The sequence below is a fragment of the Macrobrachium rosenbergii genome, chromosome 35 (genome assembly GCF_040412425.1).
Source record: "Macrobrachium rosenbergii isolate ZJJX-2024 chromosome 35, ASM4041242v1, whole genome shotgun sequence".
Taxonomy (NCBI): Eukaryota; Metazoa; Arthropoda; class Malacostraca; order Decapoda; family Palaemonidae; genus Macrobrachium; species Macrobrachium rosenbergii.
The window spans coordinates 5,089,463-5,110,323 of record NC_089775.1 but is presented as its reverse complement, the minus strand read 5'-3'; the positions used below and the strand labels follow the sequence as shown (position 1 = coordinate 5,110,323).

Here is a 20,861-nt window from a genome sequence, read left to right as displayed (position 1 = left end):
ATGAACGGTGTATATTCGAGAACGCCAAATATATAACTAATAATACCATCTGATATCATCAAGGAATCACGGTTGATTACAAGGGTAATTCAATCAATTACTGGCAGGCAATATTCGTACCTATGTTCTCTATATTATATTATTATTATTATTATTATTATTATTATTATTATTATATTATTTTTATTATTTAACTATTTTTATCATTTTTATTATTATTATTATTATTATTATTATTATTATTATTATTATTATTATTATTATTATTATTGCTGAAATACTTCTTATTGTTATTTTTCTTACTGCTTTTGATAAACAATCCCCGGCTTAGAACTACGCAACGGCTTTTCATATATTGCAGAAGTTTTGCAATGCAAACGAGGCCGGGCATCGTTGCAATAATCCTGCAATAAATGTTTTTTAGATTGGTTTCTAAAAATTCAGATGACACTTTTTTAAATTTTTTTTATAGAAGTTGGGATACATTTGAATTTCACAAGAGAAATTGTAGTATTTTGCAACAGTCATTAATGAGATTCATAATTACTGTAATCATCAACTTCTGTTTTGTACTTTTGTAAACTCAAAATACATACAATATATATATATATATATATATATATATATATATATATCTCAGCCTAAACAAATTTTGAAAGTAGCCTATGGCCATTTTTAATTACCCAGTGGTGGATTGGAAGGCTAAATTTTATCCCCTGTGGTAAAAAAAAACTAATGAAAGCTGTTTCCCACTGGGACAACTTTCCATAGCCCTGAGGAAAAATCTTCGACCAACCCTGTGGCAACACAGATCTACCCCCGAGGGACGAGGTCAAATTTTACTCCTTGTGAGAGAGAAATGTGACCCACGAAAATCTAATTCCAGGGGACTGTTCCTCATCATCTCTCAGGTTAGGACTGTTTACCCCTGAGGGACGTGTTTTACGGCTTAATTCCTTTATAGCTGCCCCTTGGGGACTTGCATCCAGACCTTCCTCCTTTTGAGCTACCCCAGGGCCTCCCCAGAGGGACGTGAATCGCATATATCCCCAGAGGCGCCCCCGGGCCAACGGCGTCTCACGACACGAAGAGACTAAAGCGGTCCTAATTATTTTACCTTACTTTCCCCCGTCTGCCACCCATCACAGCATCATTTTTAGGGCGCCAGATCGCGTGGCGTGTCCGTAGGGCGTCGCCTGATCTCTCTCTCTCTCTCTCTCTCTCTCTCTCTCTCTCTCTCTCTCTCTCTCTCTCTCTCTCTCTCCCCTGCCGCTGGTGAGGGTGTCTTCCCGTCCCGCGTGTCAGGTCAAGCCTTTGTGAGCGTGTCACTTGTTTTGAATATTGATTAGCAACTTGACGAGGCTCGGGAGGGACTTGAGGCAAGGGTGTCAGGAGAGAGAGAGAGAGAGAGAGAGAGAGAGAGAGAGAGAGAGAGAGAGAGAGAGAGAGAGAGAGAGAGAGGGACGGGGGGACGTAAAAAGGTGGACGACATTAATATGAAAAGTGATGGAACCGCGCTTTGGGTGAGATGAGAATGGTGAATTGCAGTTGACTGGGGTTAAAAGGAATATATAAGAACGAGATGGGACGGAGATGAGAATGGATGAGAAGTGACGAGAATAGAGAGAGAGAGAGAGAGAGAGAGAGAGAGAGAGAGAGAGAGAGAGAGAGAAAATGCTTGAGAGAAATTTCAAGTCTGTGACTGAGACAAAAAGACGAATGAGATGAGAATGATTTAAGGAATGAGAATATATAGATTATGAATGAAAATGAGAAGGTGAGAAGATGAGAAGAAGAGAGAAGAAGAAAGGGCAAGGGATGAGAATGAGTATGAGGCTTAGAATGTTAGGATAATGATGAGAAAATATATATATATATATATATATATATATACTATATATATATATATATATATATATATATATATATATATATATATATATATTATTTATATATGTATATATAATAAACAATTATAACAACACCTAAATAACCTAATAACTTATAGATTATAACTACGTTAGGAGTGGAACCTGGTAAATCAGTAAAAACATAAATAAATGAAAATTTAAAAAAAAATATTGAAACATTAGAACCAAACTCGTAAAAAAAAATTTTATATAAATATTCAAGAACGGAAATAAAAAATGGAAGAGGATTATTTAAGTAAGAGAAGAATCCTTGTAGGGACAGAGAATTGAATTAATAATTCAGTGAATGAATTATTCCACTGCCGTGAATAAAACACGGAGAATTGGAGTCAGAGGCAAGAGAAATTTTAAATGTGAACGAAGGCTTGAAACCAGGTCAGATATAATTACAAATATAAATAAATCGAGTTTTCTGTATAGCGTATAATGCTGTATGAAACTCTCAGCCACGGCCCATGCAACTCTTAGCCGCGGCCCATGAAACTTTCAGCCACGGTCCGGTGGTGGCCTCAGCCGCGGCCCATGAAATTCTTAGCTGCGGCGCATGAAACTCAGTCACGGTCCGGTGGTGGCCTCAGCCACGGTCCCGTGGTGGCCTAAGCCACGGCCCATGAAACTTTCAGTCACAGTCCCGTGGTGGCCTCAGCCACGGCCCAAGAAATTCAGCCACGGTCCGGTGGTGGCCTCAGCCACGGCCCATGAAACTTTCAGCCACGGTCCCGTGGTGGCCTCAGCCACGGCTCAAGAAATGCAGCCACGGTCCGGTGGTGGCCTCAGCCACGGCCCATGAAACTTTCAGCCACGGTCCCGTGGTGGCCTCAGCCACGGCTCAGAAATGCAGCCACGGTCGGTGGTGGCCTCAGCCACGGCCCATGAAACTTTCAGCCACGGTCCCGTGGTGGCCTCAGCCACGGCCCAAGAAATTCAGCCACGGTCCCGTGGTGGCCTCAGCCACGGCCCATGAAACTTTCAGCCACGGTCCCGTGGTGACCTCAACAAAGCCCTTAAAACTCTTACCCGCGCCCCAGAAACTCAGCTACGGTCTGGTGGTGGCCTGTGTTGTTGCACCTATAGCGGTGCCAGAAGCACGATCACGGCTAACTTTAACCATATATAAAATAAAAACTACTGAGGAGGCTTGCAATTTGGTATGTCTGACGGTTGGAGGGTGGGTGATCAACATAGAAAAGTTTTGAAGATCTGAGGACGGACAGACAAAAAAACACCTCTATAATAGTTTCCTCTTCTAGAAAACTAAAACTTGGAAATCAGGTCAGATAAAATTAGAGTATAAATCAAGGATTCCTTTAGATTTAGAAGCTGGGGAATAGAAATTAGAATTAGAGAGAATAAGTAAGATTTATAAAATGAGAAATAAATGATAGATGAAAATATAGCAATGAAAATTAGACAAGATTAAATTTTGCAAAAATTTTAATTCCAATTTCTGGAATTGAAAGGAAAACGAGACTAAACAGGATAAATAATAATGAATGCAATAAGAACATACAAAAATAAAGAAAAAAAATGGTTTTATAGATAAAAAAAAAAAAAAAGTATTTGAGGATAACGAATAAAAAAATGATGAAAGTAAAAATATAAATCAATGGAAGTGTTATCATTTGAGAAAGGAAATGAGGTGATGATTAAAAATGAAAATGGAATCATTTCAAATCATTTGAAGTCTATATATATATATATATATATATATATATATATATATATATATATATATATATATATATATATATATATATATATATATATATATATATATATATATATATATTACTGGTCATCTGCCTTCCTCATTCATTTTCCAAATTGCCGATAGAGATAATATGAAGGGCAGAGAGAGAGAGAGAGAGAGAGAGAGAGAGAGAGAGAGACTCAAACACACACACAAATTTACGAGGCATCATACAAGTCCCTTGTCAATTTCAGTAACAAATCACATTGCTGTCAATTAGGATGAAAACTGGAATAGATAGAGAGAGAGAGAGAGAGAGAGAGAGAAAAAAAAGCATAAGAAGAAGCCAAGTGAGGAAAGAAAGAAAAAAAGAAGGAATCTTCCCTCCGAAAAGAAGATTTATGAGTCAGCCTTCTCGAGGAAGCTGAGAGTTGCAACAACAAATACCTTTGCTTAGGAGAATCTCAGATTGTCTGAAAGTTGTTTTTCGTAGATTTAACCTCAATATAGAGTTTAGGCCAAAGGTCAAGCACTGGGACCTATGAGGTCATTCTCTGAAAGGGAAATTGACAGTAAAAGTTTGAATAGAAATCCACAATTATATATAGAAACTGTATAATTTATAGTAGATAAAAACATAGATTTTCGAACGCCTGAACTGAGAAGGAACACCTTTCAGGTGTTCGAAAGTGTTTTTATATTTTACGAATAATACAATTTATTGATGTAATTGTGAATTTTTATTATAAATCAGCTTAATCACGCCATTGTGAATTTCTTGGAAATAATGATATTGATAATAAACAATGGTAGTTATATTAATTTTCATATTAAAAACACACAGATTTATTTCGATTAAAGTAAACTTGGTTATAAAATCAAGCGCTGGGACATTTTCAGACATTCAGTGCTTACAATGCTCCTCGTTAAGCGCACTGACGGCAGTGCTATCCTACGGGACACAGGTTGAAGATGATAAAATATAGGAAAGTGAATTTCACGGCAAAATCTCTCTCTCTCTCTCTCTCTCTCTCTCTCTCTCTCTCTCTCTCTCTCTCTCTCGTTCCATCGTTAGGTGATTAATAACCTAACGATTATGAATCATTAATCACCTAAAGAAACAATTACATTGATTAATAGACTGAGGAGGACTAATTTACATATATATCAACCTCGTTATAATGACTGTAGTTCGAAGAAGGCTATTTTAATTATTGTTTATGAAAGGAATCTTTTCTCTCTTGTAACTTTTGACTCTCATCTTACTTTTGAGAGAGCTGATAGCCAGATCAGTGGTCTGGTTAAACTGTCTTAATAATAATAATAATAATAATAATAATAATAATAATAATAATAATAATAATAATAACTTACTTTTGAGAAGCATCTAAGTCAAGTTAAGCAATTCCACACAAAATTTAGGCATTGTACTAAAGGCCTCATGGATTTGTAAGTGATAAAATCAGTGCAGCCTGGAATATTCTGCCCTAAAATGGAAGACTGCATTATCTGCAAAAATACAAAACTGAGAAGAATGGCAGATACTGCAGTTTTCCCTTGCCATGGTACTGATTTTTCAGATACTGCAAATGGGACCCCCTAAATACTCTTGGAAAGCTTTGAAGAATCATTCTGAAACTGCTGAAACTTGTGTATTAGTGTTTCAAGAGGCCAATAGGTGACATATTTCAGTTTAGAAAAATTCTGCAGATACTGCAGTTTTTCATTTAGGGGCAGTACTGTTCTCTGGCGTCAATCTCTGCTTCTGCCAGAGATTTATCTCTTTTTAGATAGAGTGGATCGTGGTAGGTAGGGTTTCCGTTTCCTAATAGTAGCAGTCATGACTTGGACCATCGACGGATGGTCTCTTGTTCTGTCAGTTTTTCACAAGTTGTATTTTGACAGATCTTTCACATTTCACAATTGGTCTCTGATCCCCTATATCTGCCGAGAGAGAGACCAACCAGATTCGGTGAACAGCAGAAGCACCAATATACTGTAAATGTTTAGCCAAGCTGTCCAACTTCTCCAGAGTTCCAGAGGTCCTCTGTTCCTCACGCCTTCGGACTGTGGAACAGCCTCCCTACAGAGGATGTCGTCAATTGGAACCTCTTTCCCTACAGAGGATGTCGTCAATTGGAACTTCTTTCCCTACAGAGGATGTCGTCAATTGGAACTTCTTCAGAAGTTCAAGCGAAGGTGCAATGCATTACTATCCTAAAGCAATTCTTCTTGGATTTTAATAATTTATTTTTATTGGTTTATTTATTTATGTTAATTTTTGTTTAATGGCTGATCTCTACTTTCTGTATTTCCGATTATCTTCTGTTGCTTCTTGAAATGAACACCTTAATTGTTCTTTGGAAGCTTCTGGAATTTCAAGTCAGTGGCCCCTTTGGTGGGCTTGTTCCATATGAATAGAGTTCGTCTTCTGAATAATAATAATAATAATAATAATAATAATGGAAAGAGAAACCCACAAGATTCTTGTGTATAACTTGTTTACTGATAAATATTTACATATTACTTTGATCTCGAGCACTTTCAGGTCCTAACTGTGACCCTTTTTCAAGAGATGAGGTAGTCAGGCTGGTTCAAGAGAAGATTGCTGGGCCTTGAACCAGCCTGACTACCTCATCTCTTGAAAAAGGGTCACAGTTAGACCTGAAAGTGCTCTCGAGATCAAAGTAATATGTAAATATTTATCAGTAAACAAGTTATACAAAGAATCTTGTGGGTTTCTCTTTCCAACTTCAGAAGAAAACTGAAAGAAGTTTTTGTTTGGTTAATAATAATAATAATAATGGAAATAGCTAATCCGGCGCAGAACAGCAAAGGCCTCTGAGTAATTGTAACAAGATTTACTCGTCTTGTAACCCAACAATTGCTTATGGATTCTCTCTCTCTCTCTCTCTCTCTCTCTCTCTCTCTCTCTCTCTCTCTCAAGGATATCGTAAAGTTGAAATAAAAACATGATACAGAAGATAAAGGATTAGAATAAGCTTTTCAATGACTTCGACTTCGAATCGGAACCAATTCTGGCAAAATTCCAGAAGATTCCCGAACGGAAGAAGAGTTGCCAAGTACTTAGTGATTCCTGATATCACAAATATGTTCTAGTTTGTGCAACTAGATTTGTTATGTTGGATTAAGTCTTTGGTGTTTATTTCAGTTTATTGTTTGTGCTTTTGTTAGTTTTCCGTAAAAGAAAACTGTTGTGCCGGCTTTGTCTGTCCTCTCTCAGATCTTATAAACCACTGAGGCTAGAGGGCTGCAAATTGGTATGTTGATCATCCACCCTCAAATCACCAAAATACCAAATTGCAGCCCTGTAGCCTGTCTCAGTAATTTTATTTTATTTAAGGTTAAAGTTAGCCATGATCGTGCTTCTGGCAACGATATAGGATATGCCACCACCGGGCCGTGATTAAATATTCTGGGCCGTGGCTCATACAGCATTATACCGAGACCACCGAAAGATAGATCTATTTTCGGTGGCCTTGATTATACGCTGTAGTGGCTGTACAGAAAACTCGATTGCGCCTAGGAAACTTCGGCGCAATTTTTACTTTGTTATTTTTAATAATTATTCCATACTTAGAAGTAACAAGTCCATAGAAGTTATAAGATTAATACGCCACCTTATTATTGCCATATAGCCATTTTTCGAAAACTGAATTTGAAATTGTCTGTGCCACTGTTCCGAAAATATGGAATTCCTATGAATTTTATAGAAAGGCCAACGTTTCATTACCATATTCAATCAGTCTTAAGCTCCATATCGAGTGATCTATCATAGGCCAAGGTCTATAGCGATATCTCTCTCTACAGACCTTGGCCTAGGCCTAATACCAAGGCAACACACGGATTTAAGTGTTCTGTGGATTTTGGTATATAAGAATGAGTCATTACTGGTTTCATGAGCTTTTAAAGACCTCATAGGCCTATCTAAAATCATATAATTCGTCTTCAAAGATCGTCAGTTCTGGACCTAAGTTACTGAGAGCAATATCTGTGGTCAACAGTTTTGATACCACCGCTCTTGGTGAGACACCTATCTTTACCCACATTTCCGTTCATATTTACAATTCGACGACTTGTGAACGCTGGAAACAACGTTCAATTACTCTATTAATCTATGATTATGCAAATTTGCACGAAAATGTAGCGGGAACGAGGATGGATGGCGATGAAATATGATAATTTTAAATCTGGCTGATGGGTGACGTCTGGCGTCAGTGTTAAGGTTGGCTCTGAGTCTAAGTCTACTCCTTCATAACTTACGTAAGTCTTGATAGAATTTCCAGAAGGGTTGGATATGACAGTTTATCCTTTTTTGGATATGAAAATGTACTTTTTTTTAGTTTGTAGAACCTGTGTTCAAAAGGTTCAGCAACAGCTTGTTGGTCCAACATTACGCAAAAAGCGTCAGTTGTGTTTTTCAGAATTCTGTTTATGGTGACAAATGGCAACTTTTTTTGTTTTCCTTAATATAAATGGTAGTACTAGTAATAGTATTAGTAGCAGTGATATTAGCAGGATTAGTAGTATCAGTTTGGTATTAGTAGTGATAGTAAATATTTATTTATATGTAAACACAAACCACGCCGGGAATTCGACCATGAAAAAATGTAAAATAAAAAATAACTTTATATTAAAAATATTCATTTCGTTTTTGAACGAAAAATAAAACAAAACAAAAAATCTTCTAATCCAACGGAGGGGGGGAAATTTGCGCCCCCCAAAAAAAAGATTTATTAAAAAAATTAAGAAAAAGATAAATAAAAGCGTAACATTAAACCGGCTCAAAAAAACTTTTTATTTCTACCTCGCTCGGCTTGCCAGTGACGAGAGTGGATTGCGCCTCTGAAAACTTTTTCTCTTTTGAGAGAGAGAGAGAGAGAGAGAGAGAGAGAGAGAGAGAGAGAGGAGTGTGTTGAAGTCCAGGTAAACTTTACAGTTCCACTAGAGAGAGAGAGAGAGAGAGAGAGAGAGAGAGAGAGAGAGAGAGAGAGAGAGAGAGAGAGAGAGAGATGAACTCGGGGCAAACTTTACAGAATAGATACGACTGAGAGAAAGACTCCACCGAGAGAGAGAGAGAGAGAGAGAGAGAGAGAGAGAGAGAGAAAGGTGCTTACGACTAAACAAACACGACAACAGGGTCTAAGTTCCAAGACTTATTTAACTAAGGCTGTCGACAAAATTAAGGTTCACAAAAAAAAAGTCATATATAAAATATTTACAGCCAAGCCAAACATGACATCTACACCATTTTCTATGGAGCCGTATTTATGTTTAAAAAAAAATCTTGTTGACGAGTTAAATACTAAGATAAAAGCTCAGAAATGAGCATGTACTCCTGTTAATATGATTAGTGTTTGGTCTCCCTGATGAAAGTTATATATAAACAGTTTATTCAATAGAGATTTTTCTACCAAACGGCATTTTAAAGAAATCATGAGTCTAGTATTACATTCCCGAGAGCTATTACGAGATTGTGTAGTTAAACGCACCAGACGGTGAAACAACAAGGAATTGCTACAATAATCTTTTAAGGAATTCATTAAAACTTAAACTACAGACTCAAACGCTCGACTGTAAGTGTAGCAAAGTTATAAAGGGGGTTAAGAGGCCTGTGTGGACCTCTGGGCTGTGAACAACCAACAGGAACGTAAGTGAAACGACCTAATGAGTTTCAGTAATGCTTTCAGTTACGTAGTTCAGTTTCAATCGGTAACGAATATTAAAACGTCATACAGATACATATATATCAATAAAAAAGTGCTAGATCACATAAGAATAAATGGTAAAATATTTAAAAATATATAAAATTATGTAATATACGGTGCAAAATAATTTAAAAGCTCAAAAATGTTTAAAAATGTTGCCATGTTTACACAAAGTTAGACAGTACCGCACAGTATGGGGTCGGTCCGTAGCTCCAGCATTTAAAAATAAATATACAAAAAAAATCAATATAAAAAGTGCCAAATTACTTACAAACAAACGTTAAAATATACAAAAACAATTCACCACTGTGATATGCACTTAATAAACCCACTTAGATACTTAAAAATATTTAAAAAAGTCTTATTTACATGACGTTTGGGAGTAATAGTTTCATCGTGTGGCCGCGTGGCGACGCTGCTAGTACTAAGCACCAAGCAGTGTATTCGAATGTGTCCGCTTGTGCTTTATTTGCGTTGAATTTGCACGTTTAATAACCAGTGCCGTGACTTCGGAGGAGACTAATAGTGCTAGTGATACCGGGCGTAATGTTATACCGTCGGAAAATAAGGTGGCTTTGATAAAAGGCCGAAAAAATGAAAGAGATTAGCCGCCATGACTTCACCTTGCCGGAGTTGATGACGTCACCGATCAGGTGAGTAAACGAATTCTTTCAATTTTTTTGCTTTTATTTCGTTGATTGTAGTTATTACGTATAAATTTAATAAAAACGCAGCAGTATATGTAACTATCGAAAGTTTTATTATGAATTTACTTGAATTAGTGTCAAAACGACCCCGAAAATCTGTCAGACAACAGTATGAAAAAGTACTATCTGGCAACTTTGGACGAAGTTCGTGAACTAGTTCACTACAAACTTTACATTTACCTTTTTTTCGGATTTATTTTTACAGTTTCGTCTAATTTTGTAGCAATAATTCACTAAATTAATTATATTAGTATACGTCGAGGACTATCGGCATTTGTAAATATTATTACTATATATAATTCTAAGTGACGTTCGTAAACGTACGTTGGTAAACGTTACAATTGTGATTGACGTAAAATATTTTTGCTTAATTTTGTGAATGAAACGTTTAATGAATGTCTTTATAGCGAATTATTTATTAATTGTACACTTTGTTATTCATGTAACACTTTATACTGTATTTTCGGTAGTGTAAAATAAAGAAAATTGCATATATAGGTTTAAGCTTAGGTAGCCAACTCGGCAAACATTCTCTCTCTCTCTCTCTCTCTCTCTCTCTCTCTCTCTCTCTCTCTCTCTCTCTCTCTCTGTTTTTCCGTGTTGTATTTTGTTCGTAATTTTTTTATATAAACTAGAAGCTTAATGTCTTGATGGCAACGTCATTTCTAAGGGATTTTAAATGAGGCATCTCACTGATCCGCTTGGGGGAACATTAGTCCTAGTGGAACAGTGTCATACATTTCTGTTACGTATATATATTTCCTTTCTCTTTTCTCTCTGTCGTCGTGTTTATATATATACGGATGTTTCCTCGATGCTAAGCTGCCAATCAATGCCGCGTATCGAAACGTTAACCTCATGTTAACGAAACGTTAACCTCATGTTAAGTTAATTATCAAAACAGTAATGAGGTAATCGACGAGAGTGGGTTGACTTCCCCGCCGGTTGTGACGTCACAAGGAAGAATCGAGATTATGGAACTTATTCATTTATTCCTAACGTGTTTTTGGACAGCCATTATGAAATATACATTCTTTCTTTATATAATTTCAGAGACAGGTATCGATATTATGTATCACTACCAATGCTTAAATACTGGGTGATACTTTGGCTTGTTACCTAGGCGTCACCTACTCCGAGGCGCTAGTACTAAACATGGCGGAACTCCTTGGGACGCCGTGTTCAGTACTATCCCTCGGGGATCAAAGTATTATATACACCCATTTCTATATCGTGCGGTCGACAAGTTATATTAATAAACAATATCTTCGTGCGGCCTCTACTTTACATTGACCATACGGTGTTTAGTACTAGCGCCAAACTTTTTAGTGTCCCCCTGAATTCCTCGTGGGTGTCTAAAATGAATGTTTCAAAATGTTTCGTACATATTTCTTTGAATGAATTATGAATTGTTTTCCTTGTCAGTCTATTATATATATAATTTGTATAATTAATAATGATATTTTAATGAGAAAACCGCATTCCCGTCGATATAGGAAAGGAATAAGTAATAATTTGGTGAACGAAAGCTACTAGAAAAGCGTAAGAGTATAGTTTATGGTCTAGAATATATGAAAATTAACGAATAATTACGAACGTAGCAAGCAGACTGAGCAGTTAAGAACAAGACTGAACACACAAAAAATTAAATATATAATTACGAATAAAAATAGCAAATGATTTTGGAAATAACTGAATAAATTGTAGCTTTAAAGGCCGAAGCATATATCCCTTAACCTGAGGAGGAGGGCGTCACTGGCAGAGCAGAATTGAAGCCCCTCCAATTGTGGGCTTCCAAACCTACAAACAGGACCCACACCCCCTTCCCTAAACACCCTCCCACACCCCTAGCAGAGGCTTAACCCCCCATAGCCCACCCAGACCACCCAATCTAGGAAAACCGGAGCTTTCCCGATAGCAAAACATTGCGATGAATTTAAGGAAATGACTGGTGGCATTGCACTCGAATTCCGGAAGTACTCGGGGTGGGTCTTGTTGGGGGTCTCCTCTCCCCCCCCCCATCCCCCAACCGATTTCTCCCGGACCCTTTCATGATACTGCCTCCTCCCCTCTCTCCCTCCCCCTCCCTCTCTCCCCTCTACAGGTAGCTCAGAGGCAGATGCGGCGGCCGCTGTTCTCCTGTCAATGGGTTGCTCTCTTCTTCCTCCGATTCAGTCTGTTCGAGGGGCACGCTTTCCGCTGCGTTTGTGAGAGCTCGCGCGCTGGTAATTGTGCGTACGTGTGTGTATGTGTTTGAGAGAGAGAGAGAGAGAGAGAGAGAGAGAGAGAGAGAGATCCATCATAGTTCCCTAAAAAAAATTCTTTCTAAAAAAGTCATAGACTCCTCTTGACAATCGAATGGTTGTGAATGCAGACTAAGTTTTCTCTCTCTCTCTCTCTCTCTCTCTCTCTCTCTCTCTCTCTCTCTCTCTCTGAAAGCGTACATTGTGTGGACAATATCCCTATCATTCATTGATTTCATATTGCAGTAAAATCTGTATGAGAATAACTTTCACACACGTCCGTATAAACGTTTGTGTATGCAATGTATGCATGCATACATACGTATATACATACACATACACTACGGGAGATGAATTTTACGTTCCCTACCTAGTAAATGGCATTCAAGGGTGCATACGCAACTAGCATACGTAGGCATATGTCACATTACGTTTAAGAAGAACGTTCGGTGCAATGGGATTCAAAGCCATTCAAACGTTTTACAGAACGTTTTTCTTGTCCTGAAGCGACCTCTTTTTTTTTTCCATTTCTACTTCGCCGGAGAGCGGAGAGGGATAGATAAATAAACATAATTAAATAAATAGATAATGAAATAAATATATAAATTAGTTAATTACATTATTGATTAAGATTATTTAGTTATATAAGTAAATAATTAAATTAAATATAAGTAATTAAATAATTAGTTAAATTAAATTTAATAAAATAAATTTAAATACATAGATAAATAATTAGATTAAATTAAATATTTGGGTAAAATAAATTAGTTAAATAGATAATTAAATAATTTATTTAGTTAGATAATTAAATAAAACAAGTGAATTAAATATATAAATAAATAAATAAATTAAATATTTGAATAAAGTAAAATTAGATAAATATATAAATATTTAAATAATTCAATTAAATACAAATCAAATAAATGTATAAGTAATTAGATAATTAATTATATTAAATAATTAAATTAAATAAATATATAATTAAATAGATAAATAAATGTATAAAATTAAAATAATTATATAAATAAATATATAATTATTAAATAAATAAATAACTAAATAGAGAGGTAAAAATAGACATAAATTCCCCCCTGCAAAATAAACCTGAAACCCCAAAAGTTGTGTCCACGTCGAAACAGCGTCATAGACACGAAAGGTAAACATAAACTTCTATTCCTAAGCGGAGAAACAACAAAAAACAACATTTTGTTGTTGCGAGGATTTTTGCCTGTTTGCGAGTGAGTGCACACACACACACACACACACACACACACACACACACACACACACACACACACACTGGCGGACTGTCTTAGAACCACCTGTAACTGTTTTGGGTTCAACTTGATTTGATCTACACTTGGCACGTTTCGCCTCATGCGGTGCACTGTAGGCATTACTCAAGGGTCTTTGCAGCGTCGTATCCATGACCCCCTAGCTGCAACACCCCTTTACATTCCTTTTACTGTACCTCCGTTCATATTCTCCTTCTTCCGTTGTTTCATATTTCAACTTCAAAAGAAGGTATATATATATATATATATATATATATATATATATATATATATATATATATATATATATATATATATATATTTTGACAAGAGAGAGATATAGAGATTAGAGAGAGAGAGAGAGAGAGAGAGAGATAGAAAGCAAAAGAGACTAAGAGAGAGAGGGGGGAAATAGAGAGCGAGAGAGGGAGAGAGAGATATAGAGAGAAAGAGATTGAGAGAGAGAGAGAGAGAGAGAGACAGATATAGAGAGAAAGAGATTTAGAGAGAGAGAGAGAGAGAGATTGAGAGTGAGAGACAGAGAAAGAGGTAGAGAAAAACAGAGAGAGAGAGAGAGAGAGCGGGAGAAATAGAGAGAGAGAGAGAGAGAGAGGAAGAGATAGAAAAAGAGAGAGATAGATAGATAAACAGACAGAGAGAAAGAGAAAACAAGAATTACCGATCACCTCTCAGCCAAGAGAACGCGTCCTCCATCTCGAATGAAATTACCAGTTGGTGTGGGGAGGGGGATGCCAACCGCGCCCCTCCCCCCCCCAAAAAAAAAAAAAAAAGGACCCTACCTATGGAAAATTCTCCAAAAGCCGGATATTGTTTGTACCGAAGGTTTATCCTCCCTGGGAAAAAGAGGGGGGGAATTCCAGTCTAAAGGGAAAACACTGAGACGTCACAAAGCCATCGTAACAGTTTTCGAGGGAAGGGGTAAAACTTGATTTTATAGCGCTCTGTCTTTTATTTTATTTTTTTTTTCCGAGCTCGCCAGCAGCGGTTTTATTCGTGCTCAAAAGTTTTTTTTCTCTCTTTTTGCGTCGATTCCGTCGTACAACTCTGGGGGGGGGGCGTTCCTGGCCCGTCCCGAAAGGTAATGCGGGAATTTGGGAGAAAATGAACGTATGTGTGGGTTTGTATTTCACTCCGGCTTGTGGGGTTAGGGGAGATTTTCTTCGTAATTATTGCTTGGCTCTGTTGTCACAAACGAGGGCCTTCGATTCAAAATAGAGAGAGAGAGAGAGAGAGAGAGAGATTTAGGAAAAACGAACGTTCCTTTTGTATATATTTTTCTTTTTTGCTTTATTTTAGAGTTATTTTCTTCAATATATATATATATACAGTATATATATACCTATTTATATCTATAAGTATACATATATTGTATATATACATGACAGTAAAATTTCAAACGTCATGCAAAGCACTTCAAGTCCTTTTAAATTATTAGACATTCTTCTTTCCCGGAAAAAAAAAATATTTAGCATCCGGCAACTGAATCCAACACCTTAAAACTTCACGAAAACTTATTCCTCTGCCCGTTACCTGTTCACCAACCATTCTAACCTACCACAACACACAACCATTTTCGAAAAGATATTAGCTTCTAGTTTGCTCGTTTCTCTCCAAATTGAAGGCCCTCTGCTCAGTACGAAAGTATCACAGGGAATATGACCCCAGGTAACTTTGACTTCCTGGAAAGAACTGGGTCTGATTCCGCCCGCTTTTCCACTTCATTTCTTTTGTTTATGCTTTTTTTTTTTTTGCTTGCTTTCTGACTGCGCGCATCAATCAGGAGTCGAGTTTACACATCTTGTTTGTACTCTGTCTCGTAAAGGGTCGAGGTAATTGTCATTTTTTGAGCTTGTGAGCAATTGGCCTCTGCTGTTGGGGGTGACTGTTAGTAATTGAAGAGGTTTTCAGAGGACGTGGATGCGTTTCCTATTTTTTTTATCTTGGGAAAGTAATTTTTCCTTTCATAACCCCCCCTTTCATTTCTTTTACTGTACCTCCGTTCATATTTCTTCCTTCTCACCTTCCACCCTCTCCTAATAATCGTTTCATAGCTGCGAGCGTTGAGGTACACCTTTCAGAACTTTTTACTGTCAGTTTCCGTTGCAGTGCTGAATGACCTCAGAGGCCCCAGTGCTTGGCATTTTGGCCTAAGTTCTGTATTCCAATTCCAGTGATAAAAGCACGTTCGTGTTTTTCTTGGTTAAGAAAAAGGCCGCTGTAGAAAACTAAGTTTGTGTGAGTAAATAAACATATAGGAACTTTCGACCTTTACTAATGTCCTCTACAGCTGTCCTAAACAGGAATTTAAATCTCTTTTTTTATATTTATTCACACAAACTAGGTTTCCTAAAATTATTATTATTATTATTATTATTATTATTATTATTATTATTATTATTATTATTATTATTATTATTCAGAAGACATTATTCATGGAACAATATTCAGAAGGGGCCAACCTTGATTCAAGGAACAAAGATTATTAATTATTATTATTATTATTATTATTATTAAATTAAGCTGTTATTATTATTATTATTATTATTATTATTATTATTATTATTATTATTATTATTATTATTATTATTATTCAGGAGATGAACCCTATTCACATGGAACAAGCCCACCAAAGGGGCCACTGACTTGAAATTCAAGAAGCTTCCAGAGAACATTAAGGTGTTCATCAGGAAGAAGAAGTAAGAGGAAGTAAAGAAAAACACAGAAAGAATAAATCCCACTTATTAAAAAAGAAAAAATAAGTTAATAAATTAATAAACAGATGAAAATATATTAAAACGCAAGAAGAACAGTATCAGGGTAGTAATGCATGGCACCTTCGCTTGAACTTCTGAAGAAGTAGTTCCACCTGCACGTGATGGTTCTATTTCTTAACCGAAACTTGTTTATTGGGTGATAATCAGTTGTTCTTTGTTTTTGAGTAACTTTTGTTTCAAACTAATTGTTTTTCTTAAGTATTTCCTTCTAAAAATTCGGTTTAAAATAGACTTATGCTTATGGTTAGTTGTGTTTACGGAATTAGCCTGGTTCTTTCTAAGATATCACTTCTTGAAGATTTAGCTCACAGTTGAATTAATGTTTACTTACTTAATAGATTGCTGGCAAAGATATGGGGGGCAGGGGGGGGGCGCCTTCAAAAGCGAGCAATCAAGAAGACAGACTGTACCTGAAATAGAAAAAGGTTAAGAGAATTAGTTAGAGAAATAGACATTGAATGTAGCAGATAATATTATCTAAAATTTTAATGTACATATATACTTTTACTTATAAATATATTATGTGGAAATGAACACATGGGAACGTGTTTCACAGAAATGAATTTCAGACTCGCCGCGGGACCGAACCCCGGTCTTTCGAGTGAGGGTCCAGGGCATTGGGCAATTCGGGCACAAGTGCCCTGGACTCTCACTCGGAAGACCGGGGTTCGATCCGGTGGTGATTCAGAAATTTATGCATATTGTATATATATTTATGTATATATAATATATGTATATATATGTGTGTGTATAAACCTTTGAAAAATTGTTAAAAAATATGCATAGTGCATACATACATACATACATACATACATACATACATACATACATACATACGTCCAAATAAAAGCCATTTTCAATGAAAATTATAGTTCCATTCCCCGGAGCCATTTGTATGTCATTCTCTGCCCATTTTTTTTCATTCCAGTCTAAATTAGGACATTCTTAATTGCATGTATGTATGTTAATCCCTGGCATGCCATATGACGATGAAACATCACGTTTGACGTGGATTCCGAGCCACAACTAGAACTCGTTTTCCAAGAGAAAATTCCCGTAGGGGTTTAGTGCCGTCAATGCACCTCATGCGGTGTACTGTAGGCATTACATAAGGTTCTTTGCAGAATGTCTTCGGCCCATAGCTACAACCCCTTTCGTTCCTTTTACTGTACCTCCTTTCATATTCCCTTCCACCTTTCCACCCTCGTAGTGAAATTGCAATAGGTTTTCCTCTTGTTACACCTTTCAAGCCTTGTACTCTCAATTTCCGTTTAAGCGCTGAATGACCTCATAGGTCCCAGTGCTTGGTATTTGGCTTAAATTCTGTAATCAGTTTAATTCAGTTCAAGAGAAAACAAAGAAAGTGGCTCCCGGTGAAAGTACAAAATGCTTTTTGTACTTTCGGGCCGTGAAAGGACAACAAACGCCATTAGGTGATGAAGGAATAACAATTATTATATTATGAATCATTGCATTCTCTCTCTCTCTCTCTCTCTCTCTCTCTCTCTCTCTCTCTCTCTCTCTCTCTCTCTCTCTCTCTCTCTCTTTTCTTCTCCTTAATTTTTAGGCTGAAGGAAATGGTGTGCCGGACACGAACACCGAATAATTCCTTCCCTGGAACCCTTTCTCGTATATCATCTCGTAATGGAAAGCCATTAATCTCTCTCTCTCTCTCTCTCTCTCTCTCTCTCTCTCTCTCTCTCTCTCTCTCTCTTTGCTAAGAGCAATAGTTGCTGTAATGGATATTCTTGTTTTATTTTATTTTCATTTCACTGGTACCACTACCTCTCTCTCTCTCTCTCTCTCTCTCTCTCTTTCTCTCTCTCTCTCTCTCTCTCTCTCTCTCTCTCTCTCTCTCTCTCTCTCTCTCTCTAAGAGCAGTAGCTGCTCTAATGGATATATTTTTTTTTTTTTTTCATTTCACTAATACCACTCTCTCTCCCACTTCTACTATTTATGTTTTCGAATTATGCTCTGATGCATTAAGATAGTAAGTTCATCTAAATGGGTCTATTATATAGATGATATATGATCTTGTTTTTTATTTTATTTTGTTTATTAGTTATTAGGCATCTCATTTTTCTTTATTTTTTATCAGATGTTCTCTCTCATTGTTTTAGGATAAATATCAGATGTATAAAAAGGGGTTATGTTTGTTTGTGGATAATAATTACATATATATAAATATAAATATACATATATATATATATATATATATATATATATATATATATATATATATATAAATATATATATATGTGTGTGTGTGTGTGAGTATGGATGAGGCTCTGAGCAGCCCCCTGTACAATTCCACCATTATACAACACTGTCAAAGGGTTTGTATAATATATAATCATATAAATTAAAGATTTCCACTATCCCGTTCCACACTGCCAGCCAGCACCTTTAGCAGGAGCTCTGAAATATATATTTACATATATTTTCATTAACCTTCCAGCCTTATTGGGGATTAAATTTGCATAAAATTAAAACGGTCGTTTCAAAGACCGTAGACTTTTTTGGGCGAGTGTTTTTTTTTTTTCGTCACGATTGAGTTGCCAAGTACTGTAAAGGTTACGCTCGTGTGTAAGTGTGTTTTTCATCAGTGCAGACACTTTGAGGCGTCCCAGGTACACAAGGAAAACTTAATTTGCCTTTTCAATTTGAGCCAATTTCAGCGGGGCGCGGAGGCCCTTAGCACGGTCTCTCTATCTCCTGAGAGAGGCTGAATAAATAGAATTGAAAATAGATTCCCCACCCCCTTTCCCAGGCTACCGGAAATGAGTTCCTTCCGTCTATGGCTTCTAGTGGAAGTCCAACTGATACGATCTTCAATATTATATACGAGAAAGAGTTTATTATTAAGCTCGGATGCATTCGAGTGTGTGAATGTCGTTGGGTGTTGGGTTTGGTTACAACCTGATTGGGTTGCCAATAGGACTTGCCAGGTGATTTTGGTATATAGGTCATTATTAAGCATTCTAGGTAAATTAATGAATAAGCAAAGTAAGTGAATACGTAATTAAACAGATATAGAAATATTTTACTTAGAACCAATAAGACTACCGGTAATACTTTTAAACATCTGTCCAACACGATCTTGTTTGCGTTGTTTGCAAAACAGTTTTATTTGAGAATGAACCTCTTTGTTTATTTCTGTTTATTTTTATTCATTAGTTTTATTCAGTAATTTGTTCCAATTCCTTCTGGTATATTTTTATTTCGATTGTTGCAAGATAATGGATATTTTTAGATTTTATATGAATATTATTCATCTCTGTTGTTATAATAATAATAATAATAATAATAATAATAATAATAATAATAATAATTATTATTATTATTATTATTTGTCTTGTTTTTGTGGAGTAATAAAAATCTGTAACAATTAGTTACATATTTACAGGGGCATATTGCCCCTTAATAATAATAATAATAATAATAATAAGCACCATATTTACAGTTCAAGCCTGTTGCAAGATATGAATCATCATATGAAATCAGCATGTCTCATAAATAAAAATTATCAAATATTTACACCACACATTTTACACCCAATTTTTTTTATTAATATGATTATTATTCGTATAATTAAAAGACAACGTCGAGCTTTTTGAAAATGGCCGAAATTCATAAATGGTTAAATTTCATACATTTCAGACCATGAAGAGTCGCAGATTTTAGCAGACAAAAATCTTTTTCTCTCGTGAATTATGCAGATTGTCACTTGAATTCATTTTTGCAAGGCCTTAACAATTACATACATTAATTTTAAATCGTTTATGACGTAAATTCCAAAAAGACTTTTTTGACAACATGAAGGTATATATTTTTGGTTTTCTGTAAAAGAGAACTATTACAGAGGTGGCTATTTGTGTGTCCGTCCGTACTTTTTCTGTCCGATCTCAGATCTTAAAAACTGTCGAGGCTAGAGGGCTGCAAATTGGTACGTTGATCATCCACCCTCCAGTCATCAAACGTACCAAATTGCAGCCCTCTAGCCTCAGTAGTTTTTATTTCATTTAAGTTTAAACTTAGCCATTGTCGTGCGTCTGGCAACTATATAAGACAGGCCACCACCGGCCCGTGGTTAAAGTTTCATGGGCCGCGGCTCACGCAGCATTATACCGAGACCACCGAAAGATAGATCTGTTTTCGGTGGCCTTGATTATACGCTGTACAGAAAACTCGATTGCGCCGAAGAAATTCCTTGTACTTCTTCATCTTTTAATTGATGGGGATTATAGGCTCGCCTACATCACTTCTGACAGGAGTTTTTGGAGAAGATAAAATAAATGGGCCTTCTCTTCCATCACAGAGAGAGAGAGAGAGAGAGAGAGAGAGAGAGAGAGAGAGAGAGAGAGAGAGAGAGAGAGAATTAGATGTAATTCTACATTCATAGAAAGAGAGAAAGATCAATAATATGATCTATTTTTACTTAGAGAGAGAGAGAGATGAAATGATAATCAAATACATAAAATATGTGTGAGAG

The 20,861-nt window shown here is 36.3% G+C and overlaps 1 protein-coding gene across 1 annotated transcript in view; it reads right to left on the bottom strand.

The window, feature by feature from the left end:
• Positions 1–20,861, bottom strand: part of LOC136856423 (dipeptidase 1-like) — a 295,422-nt gene that overhangs the window by 178,222 nt on the left and 96,339 nt on the right. The gene's annotated exons all lie outside the window — the stretch shown is intronic.